This window comes from Bos grunniens, chromosome 26, assembly GCF_055505025.1.
Source record: "Bos grunniens cultivar Pamir isolate PY7600 chromosome 26, Bosgru_T2T1.0, whole genome shotgun sequence".
Taxonomy (NCBI): domain Eukaryota; kingdom Metazoa; phylum Chordata; class Mammalia; order Artiodactyla; family Bovidae; genus Bos; species Bos grunniens.
In genome coordinates, this window is record NC_141190.1 from 26,129,308 (window position 1) to 26,155,982 (window position 26,675).

The window sequence follows — 26,675 nt, forward strand, 5'->3', positions numbered from 1 at the left end:
CTCATGTTCAAAAGCTCAGTATCTGTCAGGGCCAAGCAGCATGCCTTGTACCTTTTGAGCAGTATGTATTTCTTTGGTGCAGGAGGGGATGATCACCACATTGGACTTGATTAATTCTACAGTAACATCCTTTCCCATACTGCATTTTGAGAGCCATAGTGGTGAATTAAATGAAGATATGACAGCGACTAATTCCTTCCTTCTTTATGTCTTTGAGTGTGGCACAATACGTGGCATTTCACCTATTGAAACCGTGCATAATTATTAGACAAATGTGTTTCACCTGCCTTTACTAATAAGGTTATTTTAAGATCTGCATTTCTGAGGGCACGTAACCTAAACAATAGATGTTTGCCAAGTTGTTTTCTAGGAACCTGGAGTCAACCACCTCTGGTTCAAGCTAAATCGCTTGAGACTGACTAGGACCACTGACCCTTCAACTGGGCATGCGCCAGTGTCCTCTGGGTGACCTTTTGAATATGCGTGTGCCTGTAGATTAGTTACGCCTGCGCAGACGATTACCGCACCTGTTCCCAATCACCTTTCCCCGTGCTCATCATGCTTCAGACTGCCCTGCTTCTTCCAAGCCCCTTGCCTTCTGGGAGGCAGGTTTGAGGTTGTTCTCCACTTCCTACACTTGGCAGCCTGTGGATAAACATTTTCTTGGCTACAAACCTCAGAGCCTCCGCGTTTTCTCTTGGTTTGGATCCAGCATAACGAAACTGGTTGAGTAACACTATCATTTTTGAATTATTGCCTTTTTTGGTGGGTGGGTGGGCGGTGCTACATACCAAAAGTATTCATTTAGTCTACCCAGTATAATACTTCTTACCCTGTCTAGAAACCATTATTAAGATTCTTTTTTTAAAAATTAATTTTGATTGGAGTATAGTTGCTTTACAGTACAGTGTAGGCTCCTCTGTCCGTGAATTTTCCAGGCAAGAATATTGGAGTGGGTTGCTGTTTCCTACTGTAGGGGATCTTCCCAACCCAGGGATAGAATTTGTGTCTCTGGTGTCTCTTGCATTGGCAGGTGTCTCTTGCATTGGCAGCTGGGAAGTCCTGTTAGTTTCTACTGTACAGTGAAATGAATCAGCCCTACATATGCTTGTATTCCCTCTCTTTTGGATCTCCTTTCCATTCAGGTCACCGCAGTGCATTAAGTAGAGTTCCCTGTGCTATACAATGTCTTCTTATTATAGTCGTGGTATCGATGCATATACACTGTTGGCACTATGTACAATATTAGGATTCTGACAACTGCAAGTATTTCATTTCCAAAAATACATTTAAAGACCAAGAAAATGATCACCGAGTTTGTGTGTGGGCACAGTGGATCCATTGTGAGTCAGACCTGGCCAGAACTTCATTACCTGCATCCCATATGATCCCACTCTAACTGGGGGTCATGGGTATTGATGTCCATTCAGATCATGTGTCTAAGAATCCATGTGTCTGAATATTAGTCTAGTATATGTTCATCTGAGTAAGTGACCAAAGAGGTATCTGAGAAATTATTACTGCATTAACTTGTAGCACTACTTTAGAGTCCTTAAAAAACATCCTCTTCTTCAATGCTATGGGTTCTAAGTATGAAAAATGGCTCAGGTCTGGATAGTGGTTAAAACATCATACATTTTTACTTGGTGTGTCTACCCTTAGCCTTAAGTTTTCCATTGTGACTTCATTTGATTGTATAAATTAAGCTGTGTCCTTCTTGAATGGTCATCCAGGTTGCCTCTAGGTGGATCATATTCTCTAACCATCTCCATAGCTCTTGTAGGTTGGGCATATGTGCCACTGATCTTGGTGAATATTGAGGTCATTGTAACCACTTGATTTAGATGGTAAGGCACTGCTTTGTTGCTTAGTCACTGAGTCATGTCCAACTCTTTTGCTACCTCATGGACTGTAGCATGCCAGGCTCCTCTGTCCATGGGATTTCCCAGGCAAGAATACTGGAGTGGATTGCCACTTTTCTACTCCAAGGATTCTTTCTGTCCTAGGGATCTAACTCTTGTCTCCTCCATCAACAGGCAGGTTCTTTACCACTGAGTGCCAGGGAAACCCGAGGCACTCCTACCTGGCCTCTCTTATTTGGGGACTTTATCGTGCTTTATTGCTACTAGGGTACCCAGTTCTGTGACAGAATATCATACCAGCAGCTCTTCTATCAGTGAGATTCTCAGTATTCTGATGCTCCTCTCATTAACACAATCATTTTACTTTGGTAAATAATACATCTTCTGAATTTTCTCACAGAGTATCATCAGCTGGTGTAGTATACAGTTGGCTCTTTGTATCCATGGGTTCTGCATCTGTTGATCCAACCAACCACTGATCAAAAATACTAGGAAAACAAAATTTAGAAAGTTTCAAAAAACTATACTTAGATTTGACACACATTTGAAACTATTTACATAGCATTTACATTGTATTAACAACTATTTACATAGTATTTACATCGTATTAGGTATTATAAATAACCTAGAGGTGATTTAAAATAGAGGAGAGGATGTGGTTAGGTTATATGCAAATGCTGTGCTATTTTATATAAGGGGCTTTTGGTATTCACTAGGGTCCTAGAACCAATGCCCTGTGGATACCCAAGAAAGACTGCATATACTGTAGAATGGTCACTTCTCTGAGAATTTTGCTGTCTTCTGTTGTCAGTGAGGGGTTTTTGGTAAAGAATCCTGCCAGCGCAGGAAACTCAGGAGACACAAGTTCATTCCCCGAGTCAGGAAGATCCCCTGGAGGAGGAAATGGCAACTCACTCCAGTATTCTTGCCTGAAAAATTCCATAGACAGAGGAGCCTGGCGGGCTAAAGTCCATGGGGTCGCAAAGAATCGGACTTAACTGAACTGACTGAGCATGTACTCACCATCAGTGATGGCTTATAAAGCACTTGGTCTAAATAAAGCCTCTCTTTATTCTTCAAGGAAAAGAAAAGTCAGTCATGTCTGACTCTTTGCAACCCCATGAACTATAGCCTATCAGGCTCCTCCGTCCATGGGATTTTCCAGGCAAGAGTGCTGGAATGGATTGCCATTTCCTTCTCCAGGGGATCTTCCTGACCCAGGAATCAAACCTGGGTCTCCCGCATTGCAGGCAGACACTTTATGGTCTGAGCCACCAGGGAAGCTTAATTCTTCAAGGAAAAGAGAAGCTACTGTCTTTTAAGAAGGTGTTATAATCCATTTACTTTTTGTTTTGTAAACAAAAAAAGAAAACCACTTCAGAAGACCCTGCAGATTGAGGGTAATCCTGGAGTTAAAACCTCTGAACTTCATCTTCTAATGATTTTAGGGTCCTGATATTGGTATCAGGGACTTGGCAGGTCTTAGAATTCAGCCTTCTCTGAAGCTCTATTACTCTTTTTTTTTAAAATTTTATTTAATTTTTAAACTTTACGTAATTGTATTAGTTTTGCCAAATATCAAAATGAATCCGCCACAGGTATACATGTGTTCCCCATCCTGAACCCTCCTCCCTCCTCCCTCCCCATACCATCCCTCTGGGTCGTCCCAGTGCACTAGCCCCAAGCATCCAGTATCGTGCATCGAACCTGGACTGGCATCTCATTTCATACATGATATTTTACATGTTTCAATGCCATTCTCCCAAATCTTCCCACCCTCTCCTTCTCCCATAGAGTCCATAAGACTGTTCTATACATCACTGTCTCTTTTGCTGTCTCGTACACAGGGTTATTGTTACCATCTTTCTAAATTCCATATATATGCGTTATTATACTGTATTGGTGTTTTTCCTTCTGGCTTATTTCACTAATATTATGCCTTGTTCCTGATTATGGGGGAAAATATTCAGTCTTTGAACATTATAATGTTAGCTATATACAATTTTTTGTAGATGTCTTTTATCAAGTTGAGAAAGAAAGAAGAAAGAAAGAAAGTGAAGTAGCTCAGTCATGTCCGATTCTTTGTGACTCCATGGACTATGACCTACCAAGCTCCTCTGTCCATGGGATTCTCCAGGCAAGAGCACTGGAGTGGGTTGCCATTTCCTTCGCCAGAGGATCTTCCCGACCCAGGGATCAAACCTGGGTCTCCCATATTGTAGGCAGATGCTTTACTGTCTGAGCCACTAGGGAAGCCAAGTTGAGAAAGGATCTTTTAATTCCTAGCTTTCTGAGAATTTTAAATCAGAAATGAATGTTGGATTTTACTAATTTTTTTTTTCTGAATCTATTGAGATGATCATATGCCATTTCTTTATTTTGGTGATAAAGATGAATTGTGTATTAAACCAAACTTGCCTTTCTAGGATAACATCTTGCTTAGTCATGATGTACTATAGTTTTTAAGGTTTCTCATCAGTTGACTTTCATTTTTTAATTTTTATTGGAGTAAAATTTTCATATATTGTTAGAATTGATTTGCTAGATTTCAAAAGAAAATTACTAGTCTGAATTCATGAGGGACACTGGTATTAAGTTTTGTTATATCTCTGTAGTATCAGGATAATTCTGGTCTCATTAAATGAAGCGGAAAATGTTTTAAAATCTAATTTGGATAATAATTTATCTAGATTGTCATTATTTCTCCTTAAATATTTGTTGTAATTCACCAGTGACACCATCTGTGCCAGTGTTTTCATTGTGGAAAGATTTTTAATTACTAATTCAATTTATTTAATAGATATATGGGCTATTTATTTCTACTTGATTGAGTTTCACTAGTTTATATCTTTCAGTGAACTTGTCCATTTCATCTAAGTTGAGGGCTTCCCTAGTGGCTCAGCAGTTAAGGGTCTGTCTGCAATGCAGGAGCCGCAGGGGACATGGGTTTGATCCCTGGGTTGGGAAGGTCCTCTGGAGGAGAAAATGACAACCCACTCCAGTATTCTTGCCTGGAGAATCAGAATCCCATGAACAGAAGAGCCTGGAGGGCTACAGTCCATGGGGTTGCAGAGTCAGATAGGACTAAAGTGACTTAGCAAGCAACTCGTCCATTTTACAGATGTTGGATTATTTATAACATTGCTTTATTATCCTTTCTACATCATAAGACTCTTTAGTAATAGCCCCCCTCTTCTTATGTTGATATTGGTAATTTGTATTGCTTTTTTTCCATTCCTCATAAGTCTGGCTATACATTTATCTATTGTATTGATTTTTCTCAAAGATATAGCTTTTGGTTTCTTTTATTTGTCTCTGTTTTAATTTATTCTTGCTCTTACCTTCTAATTTATCTTTATGTTGTTTACTTTGCGATTAGTTCTTTTTTTTTCTAATTTCTTGAGATAGAAGATTAGTTCATTGCTCTGCAGTTCTAGTTTATACAATAGGCAATTAGTGTTATAAAATTTTCTCTAATTGCTCTTATACTTGCATCTCATAAATTTCAATATTGTGTTTTCAATTTCATTCAGTTCAGAATATTGTCTATTTTAATTTCCTTTTTGACTCAATGGATATACAGACATATTTGATTTAGTTTCTGTATTTGAGGGATTTTCCAAGTAGTGTGCTATTGATTTCTAATTTACTTCCATTACAGTCAGAATATACTTTTCTCATTTAGGTTATGGTTATGATTTGATTATATTTTGGTAGAATCCTGAACATGTTAGATATTATGCTAGGATATTCTAAATCTTATTTAAATCTTCTCTTTTAGCAAGCAGAAATTCTGTTTAGTTTTAGCAGATATGACATCTCACTTTTGTGTTCTATAGTTTCAGTGACAATTTGGTGTTGAACCCTTCCTGTGTTATCATGGTCTGTTTTGTTCTCCTGCTGCCTCTGGGGCTTCTGCTTGATCCCAGCTGATGCTGCCCGTAGAGCCTAAGTGCACTTATCTGTGCCCGGTGCTGCCTGGTGAGGGGTAGGAGGTGCCTCACCTGTGTTTCAAAGGCTGCTTTCTTGGGTCAGGCTAACTAGGGGTAGGAGATGCCTCACCTATGTTTCAGTGGCTGCTTTCTTGGGTCAGCCTGCCTAGTGCTAATGAAATTTATACTGCTGGGACAGAAGGTGCTGACTTGGGTCTTTTTTTCTTTTAGGGGCAGGGAGCTCAGGTCATCCTCTGCTCTTAGATAGAGGGCCAGGAAATGTCACAATGTGACATCCTTCTGCCACAGTGTGAAAGGAAGCGAGATGGAGGTATCTGCTGTTTACCATGCAGGTATGTGTGCTTAGTCAACTCTGTCATGTCCGACTCTCTGATTCCCATGGACTGTAGCCCACCAGGCTCCTTGTCCGTGGGGATTCTCCAGGCAAGAATACTGGAGTGGGTTGCCATGCCCTCCTCCAGGGGATCTTCCCAACCCAGAGATTGAACCCAAGTCTCGCACATTGCAGGCTGATTCTTCACTACTCCCACTTGGAGGAATTTTAGGGAATGCTATTCTTTCCTGGCAAGTTGTTTGTTGCTCTGCTGGTGTGGCTATAGTGGGCCACTGGAAGGGGCTGAGCAGAGAACAGGGAAAAATTAGCTATGTCATCTTCTCTGAGATCAGACCTCTAGGTTTCATTTACAATTTTATTTATTATGAAACAGTATATTGTTACTATTTTTGCTTTAGACATTTAACGATGTTTAAAAATAAAGAGAAAAGTGATATGTTTAGTTACATATTTACCATTTCTGGTGATCTTTATTCCTTAATATGGATCCAGATTTCTATCTGAGATCTCTTTTCTTTTGCCTTAAGGATTTCCTTTAATATTTCTTGTAGTGAAATCTCCTTGTGGTACTAGTGGCAAAGCACCCGCCCGGCAATGCAGGAAACATAAGAGACACAGCTTCTATCCCTGGGTTGAGAAGATCCCCTGGAGGAAGAAAGGTCAACCCACTCCAGTATTCTTGCCTGGAAAATTACATGGACGCAGGAGCCCGGAGGGCTACAGTCTATGGGGTCACAAAGAGTCAGACACAACTGAAGTGACTTAGCACGCATGTAGTGAAATCTATTAAATTCTTTCAGTGTTTGCGTATCTGAGTATAGAAGTCTTAGAATTCTAGGTTTGGAGGGTTTCTTAGTTTCTTTTTCCAGCAGAACTTTAAATTGTTCTCACTGTCTTCTGGTTGGCATTGTTTCCACTGAGAAGTCTGATGTCACGTGCATCTTCGTTCTTTAGTACATATGTATCTTTTCTTTTCTGGATCAGATTAAGATTTTCTCTTCATTACTGGTTTAAAGAAAATAGATTATAATGTTCCTTTGTATAGTTTTCTTTTGCTTAGAGTTTCTTAAGCTTCTTGATTCTGTGGGTTTATATTTTCTATCAGTTTTGGGAAACTTTTGGAATTAAATTTTCTTTCCTAATCCTTCCTATTCACTCCCTCTTGGATATCAATTTTATAGTTTGGGATGCTTGAAATTGCGCCACACTTTGTTGATCTCTTGTACCTTTTTAAGTGTCTTTTTATTCTGTGTGTTTTAGTTTGGATCATTCCTATTATTATGTACAAATTCATCTTTTCTTCTTCAGTCTTTTTCTTCTTTGCTTTTCACTTATTCCAATGTACTTGTTGTTTCCAAAATGTATTTTCATCTGTAGAAGTTCAACTTGTTCTTTCTGTTTATATTCATATATTCATATAGTCCTTTCAGTGCAGTTCAGTTGCTCAGTTGTGCCCAACTCTTTGTGACCCATGTACTATAGCTCGCCAGGCTTTCCTGCTGCTGCTGCTGCTGCTGCTGCTAAGTCGCTTCAGTCGTGTCCGACTCTGTGCGACCCCATAGATGGCAGCCCACCAGGCTCCCCCATCCCTGGGATTCTCCAGGCAAGAACACTGGAGTGGGTTGCCATTTCCTTCTCCAATGCATGAAACTGAAAAGTGAAAGTGAAGTCGCTCAGTTGTATCCGACTCTTAGCAACCCCATGGATTGCAGCCTACCAGCTCCTCCATCCATGGGATTTTCCAGGCAAGAGTACTGGAGTGGGGTGCCATTGCCTTCTCCCAGGCCTTCCTGTCCATCACCATATAGTCTTTTACTTTTTTTTTATATGCAGTATATAGTTATGTAACTATTTTAATGCACTTCCCCATTAATTTTATCATCTGTGTTATTTCTGATTTAGTTTGATTGATATAGTTTTCTCCTCATTATGGCTTATATTCTCCTGCTTCTTTTCATTCCTGTTATTTTTTTTCTAGATAGTATTATGAAGTTTACATTGTTGAATCTGGCTATTTATATACTTATTCAAATATTTTGAGGTTTATTCTGGAATATAGTCAAGCTATTAGAAGAATGACTTATGAGATTTGCTTTTAAAGTGGCAACAGAGCAACCTATAGTCTTGAACTTATTATATCTTCATATGAGGATTATATTAAGCGTATATATATATGAGATTATATTAAGCATATATATGAGATTGTATTAAGCCTATATATATATGAGATTATATTAAGATATAATAAGTCTTGAACTTATTATATCTTCATATGAGGCAATATTCTTCTGAGTATTCTACCTAATGCCCACTGTGTTATGAGAATTTGATAATATGTCTGGTTGGAACACCAGTTATTCCTCTCCCTTTGTGAGCACTGTAAATTTCTTTGCCAGCTTTTAACTGATTGTACTTTCCCAAGCCTTGAGCAGTTGCTTCAAATACATGCTCCGATCAGTACTTATCTGAAGACTTATAAGTGGGAGGTGGGTCATCTGTATATCTTAGAATATGATTTGTTCTCTCTCTTTCTCTCTTTGCATCTCTCTCCCTCTCTCTCTCTCTCTCTCTCTCTGCATCTCTCTCCTGCCTGGTACTCTTTCTTATGATTAGTCTTACTCTACTGACCTACTTGGAAACCCAACATCAGTACTGAACTCAGGGAGGCCAACAGCCTCTGCCCACATTCCTGTTCCCTGCACTTCAGCCTATAAACCCTCTCTAGGTATAAGCTGAGGTGCAGTTATATGTCTTACTTCATTTGTTGTTCCTCACCTGGGGATCTCTGTCCTGTTTTCCAAAAAAGCTGCCTGTTTTCCAATACTTGAAAATCTTTGTCTAGTTTTTTTCCCCCCACTCCAGTTTTCATTATTTGGCTAAGACAATTGGGTAAATACAGTTCCAATTCCTTTTTCTTAGCTGGAAACCAGGATTACAATTTATTGTTTTCTTTTGAACACCTTGAATGTTTCTTTGGCTGATGTCTAGTTATTGCATATGTCTTATTTTACTGTGAATAAGAACTCATTTTTCCATTATGCTCCTTGATTTGTTATTACTGGCATAAAGGAAAGGCTATTCATTTTTCATGTGTTACTTTTAAATCTGAGTGTGCTGTGCTTAGTTGCTCAGTTGTGTCCAACTCTTTCTGACCCCATGGACTACAGCTGGCCAGGCTCCTCGGTCCATGGGGATTCTCTAGGAAATAATACTGGAGTGAGTGGCTGTGCCTGCCTCCAAGGAATCTTCCCAAACTAGGAATCGAATCCAGGTCTCCCACATTGCAAGAGGATTCTTTACTGACTGAGCCACCAGGCAGGCCCAAGAATACTGCATGGGTAGCCTATCCCTTCTCCAGAGGATTTTCCTGACCCAGAAATCAAACTAGGGTCTCCTGAATTGCAGGCAGATTCATTACCAGCTGAGTTACCAGGGAAGCCTCTGGATAGCTTACCAAAATAAACTTCTTCATTACTCACAGAATTTTTCCAATGATCCTCATAGGTTTTCTGAAGGAGTGTGTGTGCTCAGTCATGCCCAACTCTTTGAGACCTTATGGACTGGAGCCCACCAGGCTCCTCTGTCCATGGAATTTTCCAGGCAAGAATATTGATTTGGATTGCCATTTCCTCCTCCAGGGGATCTTCCTGACCTAGGGATCAAACCTGTGTCTCCTGCATTGGCAGGCATAGTCTACCATTGAGCCACCTGGGAAGCCCTTAGATTTTCTAGGGCAATAGTTAATATTATTTATAGAATATACATATTGCTACTTTCTAAAAGTATTATATTATCTCACATATCCTTTTGTTTCATTGACAAGATTATTGTTGTTGAATGATAGTAATTTTGGGCAAAAAAAATTTTGTCCTTGATTTTAAAAATCCAGTGATTTTTCTTCAGTAAATATGATGTTTGCTCTAGATTTAAGGAAGACATTATTAAGTTAATAGTGTTTTTCTGCTCCTAGTTACTAAAAATTGGTGAATTTCATCAAAATATTTTAAACATTATTTGGGTTGTCTTATGTTCTTTCTCTTTTAATCATTAATACTACAAATTGCACTAATAGATTTGCTATCAATAGCGTATATTTGCTGTTGTTGTTCAGTCATCCTGTCAGACTCTTTGAGACCCCATGGACTGCAGCACACTAGGCCTCCCTGTCCCTCACCATCTCCCAGAGTTTTTCAAGTTCATGTCCATTGCCTCAGTGATGTCATCCATCCATCTCATCCTCTGATGCCCTCTTCTCCTTCTGCCTTCAATCTTTCCCAGCAACAGGGACTTTTTCAATGAGTCAACTATTTACACAAGGTGATTCAGCATCAGTCCTTTCAATGAATATTCAGGGTTGATTTCCTTTAAGATTGACAGTTTTGACCTCTTTTCTGTCCAAGGGATTCTCAGGAGTCTTCTTCAGCACCACAGTTTGAAGGCATCAATTGTTTGGTGCTCTGCCATTTTTATGGTCCAGCTCACAACCGTATGTGACCGCTGGGAAGACCACCTTGATTATAGGGACTTTGTCAGCAGAGTAATGTCTGTTTTTCAACACACTGTCTAGGTTTGTCATAGCTTTCTTGCCAAGAAGCAATCACCTTCTGATTTCATGGTTGCAGTCACCATCTGTAGTGATTTTAGGGCCCAAGAAGAGGAAATCTGTCACTACTTCCACCTTTTCCCCTTCTGTTTTCCATGAAGTTATGGGGCTGGATTCCATGATCTTAGTTTTTAAAATTGTATTTAGTTTTATTCCAGCTTTTTCACTCTCCTCCTTCACCCTTAACAAGAGTTTATTTAGTTCCTCTTCTCTTTCTGCCATTAGAGTGGCGTCATCCACTCTAGGTTGTTGATGTTTCTCCCGCCTATCTTGATTCCACCATGTAACTTATCCAGCCCAGCATTTCTCATAACATGCTCAGCTTATAAGTTAAACAAACAGGGTGACAACAGACAGCCCTGTTGTACTCCTTTCTCAATCTGGAACCAATCAGTTGTTTCATACAGGGTTCTAACTGTTGCTTCTTGACTTGCATGCAATTTTCTCAGGAGACAATAAGATGGTCTTGTATTCCCATCTCTTTAAGAGCATTCCACACTGTAGTGTTGGAGAAGACTCTTGAGAGTCCCTTGGGCTGCAAGGAGATCCAACCAGTCCATCCTAAAGAAAATCAGTCCTGAATATTCATTGGAAGGATTGATGTTGAAGCTGAAACTCCAATACTTTGGCCATCTGACGCAAAGAGCTGACTCATTTGAAAAGACCGTGATGCTGGGACAGATTGAATGCAGGAGGAGAAGGGGACAACAGAGGATGAGATGGTTGGATGGCATCACCAACTCAATGGACACGAGTTTGAGTAAACTCTGGGAGTTGATGATGGACAGGGAGGCCTGGTGTGCTGCAGTCCATGGGGTTGCAAGGAGTCGGACTTGACTGAGCGACTGAACTGAACTGACAGTTATGATCCACACAGTCAAAGGCTTTAGCATAGTGAATAAAACTGAGGTAGATGTTTTTCTGGAATTCCTTTGCTTTTTCTATGAGCCAGTGATATTTACCTTCTTTGTAAAAAAATCCTTATTAATCATAATATGTCACATCTTTAAAGTATAGTTGGATTCAGTTATATATTAGTTATCTAGAATATTTGCATATGTATTTATATGTTACATTGATTTCTAACTGTGTTTCACAAACTGAAACCCAAGGATACCAATATTCTGTAGATTTAGTCTCATTGGAAGATACTTACATATAGTGCCCTGTTTTGATAGCATTCTCAAATTATACACATCAGCTGAACTGAACTGAAGCATAATGTTATGTGGGTTATGTGGGTCAGCACCCTACAACTGAGAACTTTTATCAAGTCCAATGCCCTACTTTGCTTTTGTGCTTAAGATGGCATTCTCATCAAGGTTAGATTGAAAACTGACAAGGTGTATAGGCAACAAGGGATATAAAAAGGTGAAGAACTGGGCCATTAAAGAACAGATTAATATGGGCATATCACACCCAGAAGAATTTAATCATGACAGTTAATGATGTCTTAAAGTTACATGTATATACATTGTGTGATTAGGAAGCCCCCAGCACTTCCTATACAGTCTTAGGCCTGACTCTAGATTAAACAGAATCCATAAAGTTGGGACTTGGACATCAGTTTTGTTTTTTGTTTTATGAATAGTTCTGAAGTGCAGCCAGAAATGAGAAGCACAGATATAGTCTTTGCCTCAAACTATTAATTTGTAAAAGTAAATGAAGTTATAAATAAGTGATGAAGATTTTATCTACTTCTATTCCAGCAATAAAAGATAAAATAGCCATTTAAAGCCTGCTTTCAAAGTGCCACAATGCTAATTTATTTTCAAGTGAATTTGGCATATCTACAGACTTGTTGTATGCCACCTGATTAAAATTGATGTTTGAAGAGAGTGAGATTGCTCATTAGCAGAATTTTTGAAAAATTATTAGTTCTGATGATTTGTAACTAGTAAACCAAGCCTTGAACTTCTTAGTAATTAAAAAAAAAATGTATGTGAACAGGCATACTCATTATTGGTTTTATTAAGCTTAATGTCTAAAAAACAGAAAAATAGGCCTTTCCTCTATCAAGTCCTATGCCACTTATTTACCTTAATGTAATAGTTGAAACTGGGTAACTAGGAATACATTCTATAATCTTTCATTTTTTGTAGGTATGCATTTATGTGTATTTTTTAAGAGTTTAAGGTAAAAAAAAGCTAAAACTAATATGGAATTGGTGACTCAGATGGTAAAGTGTCTGCCTGCAGTGCCAGAGACCCGGGTTCAATCCCTGGGTTGGAAAGATCCCCTGGAGAAGGAAATGGCAACCCACGCCAGTACTCTTGCCTGGAAAATTCCATGGACGGAGGAGCCTGGTAGGCTACAGTCCATGGGATCGCAAAGAGTCAGACACGATTAAGGGATTTCACTTTTACTTTTCAACCTACTTTTAACTTGTACATATATAAGTAATATGTGAATCAAAATGTGGTTCTATAAGATATTTTTCTGAAAAGGGGCTCATATATTAGTGTTCATATGATTTTTCCAAGCTTATCTTTGACTAAAATTCTTTCTGAATTTTACTCAGTTACTATAATTTTAAATATTACAAAAACCAGGCCATCCTTAATGCTATGTATTGCGAATCTCTGGTAAAACAAACTGGGCCTAGTTCTTTTGATGGAGTGTGCTGAAACTATCTCTATGACATCCCTATATTTATCCATTCAGGTTTCTATCTTCTATTGCAATATAGCCTCTAGATTTTCTAGATTATAAAATGTAATTCAGTATCTACTTAAAAATTTTCAAACAGCTTATGAATCTGTAGTCATATTTTCTTTATTATTCTTAATGTTATTATTTCATGTTCTTGTTCCCTTTTTTCTCTCTCTCAAACCATTTTTAGGAGGTGGATCAGATTTCCCAGTTTTATTTTGAAATATATAATCTGTATAACTAGGTCATGCTTTATTTTAAATGATTTTTGTCTTTTAATAAGCATTTTTTGTATGTACATGTTCTATTATACACATTACACAACAAATATAAAATGGTATTTATCTTCTTTTGCTTTAAGTAAGCTCTCTAATTATTAGATTTGTAATGTCACTGACTTAATTTTATGGGATTTACAATAGTTACCCTGATATCTGTATTTAAAGAAGAGGAAAAGGATGAAGGAGGCAGATACAGATGGAGATGTAATATTATTACTGATCAGGAATGCTTGGTTAAGAGATGTGGAAAGAGAACCTATAGGAATATAAAGTTGTAAAAATGAAGTAAAACATTAGGAAAAATAATGCACTTATTCTTTATTTGTTCGAGAGCCTTCTTAAATGCCTACCGTTGGTGGATGGTTATATCAAAAAGCCTTTAGACGAATCTCCATCATGGTAAGAAATTTATAAAGTAGGATCACTACAGACAGTGATTGCAGCCATGAAATTAAAAGACACTTGCTCCTTGGAAGAAAAGCTATGACAAACCTAGACAGCATATTAAAAAGCAAAGACATTACTTTGCTGACAAAAGTCAGTCTAGTCAAAACTATGGTTTTTCCAGTAGTCATGTATGGATGTGAGAGTTGGGCCATAAAGAAGGCTGAGCAGTGAAGAATTGATACCTTCAAACTGTGGTGCTGGAGAAGACTCTTTTTTTTAAATTTTATTTTATTTTTAAACTTTACAATATTGTATTGGTTCTGCCATATATCGAAATGAATCCGCCACAGGCATACATGTGTTCCCCATCCTGAACCCTCCTCCCTCCTCCCTCCCCTTACCATCTTGAAAGTCCCTTGGATAGCAAGAAGATCAAGCCAGTCAATCCTAAAGGAAATCAGTCCTGAATAGTCATTGGAAGGACTGATCCTGAAGCTGAAACTCTAATACTTTGGCCACCTGATACAAAGAACGGACTTATTGGAAAAAACCCTGATGCTGGGAAGAATTGAAGGCAAGAGGAGAAGAGGGAGACAGAGGATGAGATGGTTGGATAGCATCATCAATTCAATAGACATGAGTTTGAGCAAGCTCTGGGAGATAGTGAAGGACAGAGAAGACTGGTATGCTGCAGTCCATGGGGTCATAAAGAGATGGACATGACTGAGTGAACAACAACAAAATTATATTTTATTTGCCAAAATACACCAAAATTGGAATACCAGAATGATATAGTTTTGGAATACAGAAGTGGAAAGTCAGTTTGAAAAAAAAATTGCAGTTTTCATAATTAGAAAACATTTGGGAAATATTAGGAGTTATAGGTATATATATTTATACATATTTAAAGGAAATACCAGGGTTCAATATAATTTGAATACCAAAATACCCATCTGTGTTTTTTTTTAACAAATTAATTATTATGAATTGATTTACAAATCCTATGTGCCACATGAATACTAAGTGATTAAGCTCAAAAGTAAAAGTAGAAATATCAGTATTTATGGGGTTATATAACTTAGAATATTTATAGGGTTGGAAAAGAAATTAAAAGTGCCAAAATGACAACCAGTTGAAAGTTTCTAAATATCTCTTTGATCTGAAAACAATAGAAAGTTTGGGTGCTGTATTTAAAAAAAAATCATTTTGTTTGTTGGCTTTAAATATCCTGGGAATTTAATAACACTTTAATGCCCCCAAATGGCCCCACAAGAACTGAAAAACACAAATATATGATCACTCTTGAAGAGGCAAAAACTGATCCAGTTTATTATTACCTTTACAAATACTTGCACCTGTACATAACTCTACACTAAGTACTAAACTAATATTGTTGATTAGATTGTTAATCAGGAAGGAACAGAGTTCAGACTACCAGAAGGGTCATCTGTGTTTCTAATTGTTTCCCTATAGAGAGTAACCTGCAAGGATTCCTAGGAGTCCCTGATCTTATTTTGAATAAATTGATCAGATTGTGTTTCTCTAGGCTAGGAAAGCCAACTCCTAAAACTATGCCTTGCATAAAATAGGCACTTGATATATATTTACTAATAGATGAGTTCACTGATGCAGACAGTAGGAGAGGTCTATTAGGACAGCTATTGAGGAACAGCAGAGAATACCAATTGCAGGAAGGAATTTCACTCTTTCTGTGTATCTCACAATTGAAGTTTGCTTAAAAAATAAGTTGAGATTTGACTTGAGAATTATTTTCCGCTAGAATGAGACAAAATTCCTGAGGGTCTATCTCCCAATTTTCCACCACCCTTTGGGTGCTTATACTTAAGTTTAAAAAAAAAACACATAGTAGCTCAGAGCTTCATGAACCTTTGTACAGTTTCTCCTAATGATGAGGAAACTTTGGCCCAGAATTGGTGAACTGACCAAGTTCACAAAAATCAAGCTCTCTGATGTCCTTTCCACTGCACCTATAAACACACTCTGTCAATCACTGATCTTATCAATAACCCTATCTCAGCCTAAAATGTTAATGATTTTAATACAAGGAGAGCATAAGTATCCAAAGAATAAAATGACTTAAAATTGCCCAGTTAACTCTTTCCCTGCTTATTGTACAGATGAGGAAACTGAGGGCTGGAAAAGAGTAGCAATTTCCCCATGGATATATAATAATTTATATGGGTAATGATGCAGTCATCAATGAAAAGTGAAATTAAGATCCATGTAAACACTTAACTAAGGCTGGGATGTAATACATTTTAAATTAGTGTTCCCATGGGTCAGCTATAGATTTACAAGTTTTTGTTTTCCTATCATGCAAAGACTTAATTATTCAGATCAAGCTACCCTAAGAGACACGCAACAAATAATAGATGGCTGACCTATTCATTGAGGAAATTACTCAACACAAAATTGTTTTTCAACAAATCTACAGTGAAATAGCAATTCAATTAAAATTACTAGTGAAATAGCCTTAAAAAGCTGAATTTTCCGTTTTTTTTCATCAAAAGCATTAAACACTGTACACTTTAGACACATTTCTTCTCTAGATAGCAAGTTTTTCCTGAAACCTTTCAAATAACAATAGCAAAATTAGCTCACTGTGTAATGTGTCCACTTTTTTTCAGCTTTATTTCAGTCTTGAGGAATCACTCTTTGACTCAGATTCATCAATATCCATTTTTTTTTTACAATATCTTCTTTGTGCCATTAAATGTGTTAATTAACAGTGCTCCATTATTGTCTTCCACATTTTTTCTTTGTTGCTAATATCTAATCATTAAATTCTGGTGCTGGTACATTATTAGAAAGGGATAGTGCAAGGTTTTTAGACGATATCCATTTGTTGAAAGCCAACAATATACTCCATCTTCACATGATCCTTAAATAGCTTCTTGACTGACACGTCAAGAGGTCTAGTTACATCATAAGGAATTTTACCCAAGTCTGTACATGCCCAGTCAATGACTGCCAGAATTCTGTGACCTCTCATAGCTTATAGAAAATATAAGATTTCACCCAGAATTTTTAAGATGTTCGTATTTGAAAGAGAGCAAATGATCATCTCTGAACTGAGGAAATACCCTGCATTATATCAGACATCAAACCATCCACTTTCTATCCTCTAGTAAGGAGAAAAACAATATAATGAAAGCAAAACACTCTCTTTTTCACCCTCTACCCCCTAATATCCCTCGTGCTTGTTGAGTCCAGTGTGTGCCCCCTGCTTCAATTTCCATGAATTCAAGGATGGACAGGTTTTTTGTGTAATTTTCAAGTAGCCCTACATTAGACTTTTCATTTGAATCCAATTTTATGGACTGCATCAAGGCTTTTACTCCAAATTTTCAGTCGTCTTAAGGTCAATGCTGTGTCTAAAAAAACCGCCTGTACATTAACAGTGTAAAGTACTCTTATCCACAGTTCACCAGAGGTGAGGTTCTAACTAATTCTAAAAAATGGCATGATTTTTTACACTTGCAAGCTCCAGGCAATACAATATCCTCCCCATTCCCCCTACCCCCTGAAAATTACAGAAAGCTCCTTCAAACCCGAGGTTCAGTTCAGTTCAGTTGCTCAGTCGTGTCCGACTCTTTGCGGCCCCATGAATTGCAACACACCAGGCCTCCCTGTCCATCACCAACTCCCGGAGTTCACTCAGACTCACGTCCATCGAGTCAGTGATGCTATCCAGCCATCTCATCCTCTGCCGTCCCCTTCTCCTCTTGCCCCCAATCTCTCCCAGCATCAGAGTCTTTTCCAGTGAATCAACTCTTCTCATGAGGTGGCCAAAGTACTGGAGTTTCAGCTTCAGCATCAGTCCTTCCAATGAATATTCAGGACTGATTTCCTTTAGGATGGACTGGTTGGATCTCCTCGCAGTCCAAGGGACTCTCAAGAGTCTTCTCCAACACCACAGTTCAAAAGCATCAGTTCTTCGGCACTCAGCTTTCTTCACAGTTACTCTTTGCTATAATCCAAATGCACCCTCCCTTTGCCCTTGGAATGGCAGTTCTAGAACCCTCTGACTCCTTCAGATAAGCTGTTGATTGGCCACAGAAGGATCCCTGACCTGGGACTGAAATAGGCTTAGTGGTGAGAGGACAAAGACATTGACAGACTATATGTACAGTGTCTGTTCATTGCACATGGTGCATAGACTGATGAGATTTATAAGCCCTGTTCTAACCATATATATTCCAAAAAAGTGTCTCTTCTCTCTGCCTTCCTGGTTCATTTATTCGGAAACTTTTCTGGCATTCAGCAGGCTCAATTTTACTCTTTTCATTTGCAGAATATGGGGGAAGGGATTAGACAACTTGATTCTGTGTTAACAGTACGTACTTCATATTTTTTTTTTTCATTGAATCATTGAGTGATTCATTGTTAAATTATTCCATCGTCCTTCAATTAGTGGAACATGATTACTGAATCTCCACTAATTAAAATGGTTTTTCAGGAAATGGATCCTAAACACAACACCCAACTTATACACATTTAGAATAAAAGACAAATGAACATGTGGGAGGAGCCTGGGACCAAAAAACAAGCATCCTTTTGGGGGGACGAATTTCATTCTTCCTCATGGATGTTTCTGTTCTTTGTCCCATTGAACTGCTTACAGCTTTGCAAACTGGCCACATTTCCTCCCTGTGGCTACCATACCATTTTAAGGTCTATATAACTTCAGTTCCCAAATTTACTCCTCCTTGTGGTTTACACTTTTCAAAATTACCAATGTACCTCCCTGACCATGACTGAAGTGACTTAACACGTGCACACCTCACTGACCTCTGTTCTTCCATAACTCTCCCATGTAGACTACAGGTTACTTGCATGTCTCAATTCTCTGCTGTGCATCTTTAATCATTTTCAGATAGAGATCTCTTCTCTATTCACCATCTCCAACCCCTTAGTGATAGGCAAAGTACTTAGGATCAACATAGTTTTAGAAGACACCTGCCTATTCTCAAGTAACTAAAAATACAGATTGTTAAAAACACAGATGATAAGTTGTATCTGACTCTTTTGACCCCCTGGACTGTAGCATGCCAGGCTTTCCTGTCCTTCACTATCTTCCAGAGTTTGTTGAAACTCATATTCGTTCATTTGGTGATGCCATCCAACATCTCATTCTCTGTCACCCCCTTCTCCTGCCCTCAATCTTTCCCAGCATCAGGGTCTTTTCCAGTCAGCTCTTTGCATAAGGTGGCCAAAGTACTGGACCTTGAGTATAAAATATATCATAAAACAGAAAAAGTGAGGTTGTACCAAGTTGTAATTCTTCAGTTGGCTCTACTGAACTCTGTTTTATTTAAAAATTTTTATGGCTAAATATATTTTGGAAATACTGGATTATTATATTTTGCTTTTTCACATTCACAGTGTACATTAATGTATTAAAAAACCTAAGAAATGCTTTCTTATAAACACCAAATTAATTTGAGTTATTATCTAACTTTTGAGTCTGTTTTTAATGTGTGCTGTGCTGTGTTTAGTCTCTCAGTCATGTCCTACTCTTTGCAACCCCATGGATTGTAGCCCACTAGGCTCTTCTGTCCATGGGGATTCTCCAGGCAAGAATACTGGAGTGGGTTGCCATGCCCTCCTCCAGGGGCTCTTCCCAACCCAGAGATCAAACCCAGGTCTCCCGCATTGCAGGCAGATTCTTTACCAGCTGAGCCACCAGGGAAGCCCGTGAATACTAGAGTGGGTAGCCTATCCCTTTTCCAGGGAATCTTCCTGACCCAGGAACCAAACCAGGGTCTCCTGCATTGCAGGTGGATTCTTTATCAGCTGAGCTACCAACTGGTAATATTTGAGATAATAGTCATATAAGAGAGCTTTTCAGAAATACTGTGTGTAATATATGTCTTGTACTTTTACAGAATTACTAAAATCTAGAATGCCTCCTTTTCATAATAGTTAGGTTGCTCCCTATCATTTTCTTGTTGCCAACTACCTTTTCAGGCTCATCTCTTACTCTACTCCTGTCTTTATGTGTGTTGCAATTCATTCTCATTCCTGCACATCTCCATCATTCCATCCCACTTCAGGACCCAGGATTCTTTTTTTCTTTTTTGTAATTCAATAGGAATTTTATTTATTTACTTTTAAAAATTTATTTATTTTAATTGGAGGTTAATTACTTTACAATATTGTATTGGTTTTGCCATACATCAACATGAATCCACCACGGGTGTACACATGTTCCCCATCCTGAACCCCTCTCCTTCCTCCCTCCCTGTACCATCCCTCTGGGTCATCCCAGTGCACCAGCCCCAAGCATCCTGTATCTTGCATCAAACCGGGACTGGCGATTCGTTTCTTATATGATATTATACATGTTTCAATGCCATTCTCCCAAATAATCCCACCCTCTCCCTCTTGCACAGAGTCCAAAAGACTGTTCTATACATCTGTGTCTCTTTTGCTGTCTCACATACAAGGTTATGGTTACCATCTTTCTAAATTTCATATATATGCATTAGTGTACTGTACTGGTGTTTTTCTTTCTGGCTTACTTCACTCTGTATAATAGGCTCCAGTTTCATCCACCTCATTAGAACTGATTCAAATGTATTCTTTTTAATGGCTGAGTAATACTCCATTGTGTGTATGTACCACAGCTTTCTTATCCATTCATCTGCTGATGGACAACTAGGTTGCTTCCATGTCCTGGCTATTATAAACAGTGCTGCGATGAACATTACGTTACACGTGTCTCTTTCAATTCTGGTTTCCTCAGTGTGTATGCCCAGCAGTGGCCTAGAGAACATAGGCAAAACACTCTCCAACATACATCACAGCAGGATCCTCTATGACCCACCTCCCAGAATATTGGAAATAAAAGCAAAAATAAACAAATGGGACCTAATTAAATTTAAAAGCTTCTGCACAACAAAGGAAACTATAAGCAAGGTGAAAAGACAGCCTTCAGAATGGGAGAAAATAATAGCAAATGAAGCAACTGACAAACAACTAATCTCAAAAATATACAAGCAACTCCTACAGCTCAATTCCAGAAAAATAAATGACCCAATAAAAAACTGGGCCAAAGAACTAAACAGACATTTCTCCAAAGAAGATATACAGATGGGTAACAAACACATGAAAAGATGCTCAACATCACTCATTATCAGAGAAATGCAAATCAAAACCACAGTGAGGTACCATTTCATGCCAGTCAGAATGGCTGTGATCCAAAAGTCTACAAGCAATAAATGCTGGAGAGGGTGTGGAGAAAAGGGAACCTTCTTACACTGTTGGTGGGAATACAAACTAGTATAGCCACTATGGAGAACAGTGTGGAGATTCCTTAAAAAACTGGAAATGGAACTGCCTTATGACCCAGCAATCCCACTGCTGGGCATACACAGGACTCAGGATTCTGAGCTATACAGGTGACCCCAGCTGAGCTTCCAAATGGGTTTGGCCAGCAAAGAAATATCAGAGTACTGGAGGCTAGGGTCATTGTTCCATGAACTGTCTGTCTCTGTTAGGCTACATTGGCAATGGGGTTATTTCTCTTCCAAAGGCCAAAATTCCTATCAGGTTTTTTTCCCCCTTGCCTCTTCCTGTTTTAATTACTTCCTACTATTTCTGTCATGGCATGTTCTATAATTTCATGTAACCCTTCCAAATGGCTTGCAAAATCCCCATTAGACTCTCTTTAATTATACTTTTAGCCTGTTGAAAGAAACTATAGGCCCTGAATTAAGTCACTTGTGCTGAGCCCCATATTAGCAAACCAATACTTAATACCTAACATAAGTGCAAACTTCACCTTCTACCAAGAATACAGTGTTAACCCAGTCAGTCTGGAATTTCCTGGTTAGCAGTAATGAGGTAACCCACCTGAGTCACCGCTTCCATCCCCTTTTCTGTTTGCTGGGTTGGATCCTATCCAATTCATGAATCATGGCTGTTGTTGTTCAGTCACTCAGTCATGCCCAACTCTTTGCGCCCCCATGGAATACAGCACACCACGTTTCTCTGACCTTCACAAATGCTCAAACTCATGTCCATTGAATTGGTGGTACTATCCAACCATCTCATCCTCTGTCATCCCTTTCTCCACCTGCCTTCAGTCTTTCCCAGCATCAGCATCTTTTCCAATACGTTGGCTCTTTGCATAAGGTGGCCACAGTATTGGAGCTTCAGCTTGAACATCAATTCTTCCAATAAATAGTCAGAGTTGATTTCTTTTAGGATTGACTGGTTTCTCCTTGCTGTCCAAGGGACTCTCAAAAGTCTTGTTAAATAGAGTTAACTCAATCTTAATTTTACTTGGGTGAATTTTGCCTGTTTTTTGTTTCCTTCTAGGACCATACTTGCAGACTCCCAAACTGTTATGTTACCATTCCAGCAACCACAAAAATTTTCACTTCTTTCTTCACACTGGTCTCTGAGGTTGGAATGCCATTTCATTCATCTTCTAATAATAGGCATCCTCATAATCAGTCAAGGTCTATTCTGACTGCTGTTTTTTTCCTTTCAGTTTTTCCTTCTTTTGAAAATTACATGTACACCTTGTTCCAGATCCCACTTAGTCTAACTGAACAGACTGTCCCACTAGCTTGTAACCTCCCCATAAGTTCAGTTCAGTTCAGTCACTCAGTCATGTCCGACTTGTTGCGACCCCATGAACCACAGCACACCAGGCCTTCCTGTCCATCACCAACTCCCAGAGTTTACCCAAACTCATGTCCATTGAGTTGGTGATGCCATCCAACCATCTCTTCCTCTGTCATCCCCTTCTCCTCCTGCCCTCAATCTTTCCTAGCAACAGGGTCTTTTCAAATGAGTCAGCTCTTCACATCAGGTGGCCAAAGTACTAGAATTTCAGCTTCAACATCAGTCCTTCCAATGAACACCCAGGACTGACCTCCTTTAGGATGGACTGGTTGAACCTCCTTGCAGTCCAAGGGACTCTCAAGAGTCTTCTCCAACACCACAGTTCAAAAGCATCAATTCTTGACCACTCAGCTTTCTTTATAGTCCAACTCTCACATCCATACATGACTACTGGAAAAACCATAGCCTTGACTAGATGGACCTTTGTTGACAAAGTAATGTCTCTGCTTTTTAATATGCTATCTAGGTTGGTCATAACTTTCCTTCCAAGAAGTAAGCATCTTTTAATTTCATGGCTGCAATCACCATCTGCAGTGATTTTGGAGCCCAAGAAAATAAAGTCAGCTACTGTTTCCACTGTTTCTCCATCTATTTGCCATGAAGTGATGGGACCAGATGCCATGATTTTCGTTTTCTGAATGTTGAGCTTTAAGCCGACTTTTTCACTGTCCTCTTTCACTTTCATCAAGAGGCTCTTTAGTTCTTCTTCACTTTCTGCCATAAGGGTGGTGTCATCTGCATATCTGAGGTTATTGATATTTCTCCAGGCAATCTTGATTCCAGCTTATGCTTCTTTTAGCCCAGCATTTCTCATGATGTACTCTGCATATAAGTTAAATAAGCAGGGTGACAATACAGCTTTGACATACTCCTTTTTCTATTTGGAACAAGTCTCTTGTTCCATGTCCAGTTCTAACTGTTGCTTCCTGACCTGCATACAGGTTTCTCAAGAGGCAGGTCAGGTGGTCTGGTATTCTCATCTCTTTCAGAATTTTTCACAGTTTTTTTGTGATCCACATAGTCAAAGGCTTTGACATAGTTAATAAAGCAGAAATAGATATTTTTGGGGGAACTCCTTTGCTTTTTCCATGATCCGGCGGATGTTGGCAATTTGATCTCTGGTTCCTCTGCCTTTTCTAAAACCAGCTTGAACCTCTGGAAGTTCACGGTTCATATATTGCTGAAGCCTGGCTTGGAGAATTTTGAGCATTACTTTACTAGCGTGTGAGATGAGTGCAATTGTGTGGTAGTTTGAATATTCTTTGGCATTGCCTTTCTTTGAGATTGGAATGAAAACTGACCTTTGCCAATCCTATGGCCACTGCTGAGTTTTCCAAATTTGCTGGCATATTGAACGTAGCACTTTCACAGCATTGTCTTTCAGGATTTGAGATAGCTCAACTAGAATTCCATAACCTCCACTAGCTTTGTTTGTAGTGATGCTTCCCCATCACTGAGCACTATATATTTTAGTTAGCAAAGTCGCTATGTGGGTTTGTTGAATTGAATAGGAGGTGAGACATTGCGTAGAGCTGCTAGAAGGAAATATATTAGTAGATCTAACTTAGGTTTTCTCAGATTTCTTAACTCCCAACCATGTGGGTTCACTTTGTCAGTAAAGTGTTTGATGAGAACAAAAGTAAAAAGCCCAAACTGTTTGTCATTTAAGCACTTGAGAGAAGCAAATGTATGACTTTCTCAACAACACTTATTATATAGCAAGATGACTACCTGTCAGCAAGAGATGGGTCTCAGAAGCTATCAACACCCTGCTGTATAAATACAGTGTACTTTGGAGAGCCATTCTTCCATCATTCCATAGTAGTCACTTTCAATCCAGGTGATGATGTTGTGTATGCTACTCTTTCATCTCCATCTAGGTTGTAGGTCGTTACACAGGAGAGGACTAGCCAGTTAAATCAGTCAATTACAGTGGGCACAGTGATGGTTCAGGAGTGGTCATTTGACTCAAACAGGACTATCCGAGATGTTGCTGAAGCTATTGGGGAAAATATTCTCTTGCTCTAGGATTTGTAAGCTAGAAGGCTGATATTCTTCATTTTAGTTAGGAGAAGAGAGGTAATGTTAAAGTAACAAAATCCACCAAATAACCTGATAAACTAATCAAAGGTTTATTTCTATATAACTCTTTCTCACTGAGTCCATGGTAGTAGCGAGCAGCTCTCCTTGTGGTGACTCAAGTGTTCAGTTGGATTAAACATTCCATCTAAGAGTGGCACCATCCGGGACTCATGACCTTGTCTGTCAATGTTGCAGGTAGAATGAGACTGGGAAGGCTTGAGCATGAACTTCCACTGGGTCACCCTGATAGTGTCACATCACCACTCTTTCAGCATGCCATCCAGAACTAGTTACAGAACATGCTAACTGGAGGAAGAAGGTTGGTGAGTGTTACTACCTCTACCAGAGCTTCTAACTTTGGAACCATCCCAAATCTATGTAGAGATGGTGTGATAAGGAAGCCAAGCTTCAATTAGCAATGTCCAGAGTCATAGATTAAAATTTCTGATGAAAACAGTTGAAACTCGCTCCCACAGAGCATCCCAAATTGCAAAAGCTATGCTTATGTATATGTGTGTGTGCATTTGTCCTATACACATTAAGCATAGAAAATAGACGTGCACCCTATGGCAGAAAAGTCATTAAAAAAAAAAAGAATGACTGAGAAACCTAATTTAAAAAATTGTCATGGAATTCACGCTGCTGCTGTAGAAACTTATCTACTTGTAGCTTTCTGTTCTCTGCCATGTGGGTGAATAAGCAAGGCAGGTGACAGGAAAAGTAGACCTTTATAGTTAATTAGAAACTGGAAAAGCAAAGCCAGAGTTACCCTTAGCTTAAAGCTATGAATCTTCTAGGGAAACAAATAGGATGTGGTTTGTTGAGATATACGATAAGCCGTCAAAAGGAATTTATCAATAAGCTGTTCTCTGCCTTTGAAACCAACTTAAAGAGTGTTTGAATCTATGTAGAATCAATCATGGACTCCCCTAGTGGCTCAAGTGGTAAAGAATCTGCCTGCAATGAAGGAGTTGTAGGTTTGATCCCTGGGTCTGGAAGATCCCCTGGAGAAGGGAGTGGCTACCCTCTCTTTATTCTTGCCTGGAGAATCCTATGGACAGAGGAGCCTGGAGGGCTATAGTCCATGGTGTTGAGAAGAGTCAGATACAATTGAATGACTAACACACACAGAGTCAATTGCAAAAGGAGTTTCTAATCTGTAAACTCCAGTAATAAAACGTTGGCTTTTACTGAGCACCTGCTGTGTTCTAGGCATGTGCTAAATGCTTTACTTAAAGTATATCAGCTTGCATTTATAATAACACCCTGAGTTTGATAAGATTATTGTATTACACAATTCAAAATATGGAGGCATAAGGAGGTTTTCTAATTTATAGAAAACTGATGAGAAATTCTGACTTTACTGAAACAAAGTAAGTATTTGTAGGTAAAATCAAATTATCTCTAAGTATTTATATTTTAAAAGTCTCAGTGTTTATCATGTGTTATCAAGAGTATTTGAAAAATACCTTTTTGAAAAGATTATTCTTGAATTTTTAAATGCAGAGTTCTAATTTTTTTTAAATTTTGTTTTATTTTTAAACTTTACAATATTGTATTAGTTTTGCCAAATATCGAAATGAATCTGCCACAGGTATACCTGTGTTCCCCATCCTGAACCCTCCTCCCTCCTCCCTCCCCATACCATCCCTCTGGGTCGTCCCAGTGCACCAGCCCCAAGCATCCAGTATCAATTTTTTGAAATAAGAAAGACAGTGACTAGAAACTGTAATTTCTTCCCCAGATCCAACCCAGTGCTGAAGTCTTATAATAAATTCTAATAGTGAGCAAAATACCAGAAAACGAAATAAGTAATTTACTGTCTGCTAAACTCTGCAAACCTAACAGATTCAGACTCCACCA

At 38.7% G+C, this 26,675-nt stretch overlaps 1 long non-coding RNA gene across 6 annotated transcripts in view; it reads left to right on the forward strand.

Annotated features, from left to right (window-relative positions):
• The first annotated feature begins 516 nt into the window (after positions 1 to 516).
• The window catches only part of LOC147344290 (uncharacterized), a 611,360-nt gene continuing 585,201 nt past the window's right edge, over positions 517 to 26,675 (forward strand). For 4 of the 6 annotated variants that reach the window (XR_015155376.1, XR_015155375.1, XR_015155374.1 and 1 more), the window contains exons 1-2: positions 518 to 725; positions 25,008 to 25,131. This is a non-coding gene — a long non-coding RNA (uncharacterized LOC147344290). Of the gene's footprint in view, positions 726 to 25,007; positions 25,132 to 26,675 lie in introns of all 6 variants that reach the window. The other 2 variants (XR_015155372.1, XR_015155371.1) reach the window with 2 other exon arrangements.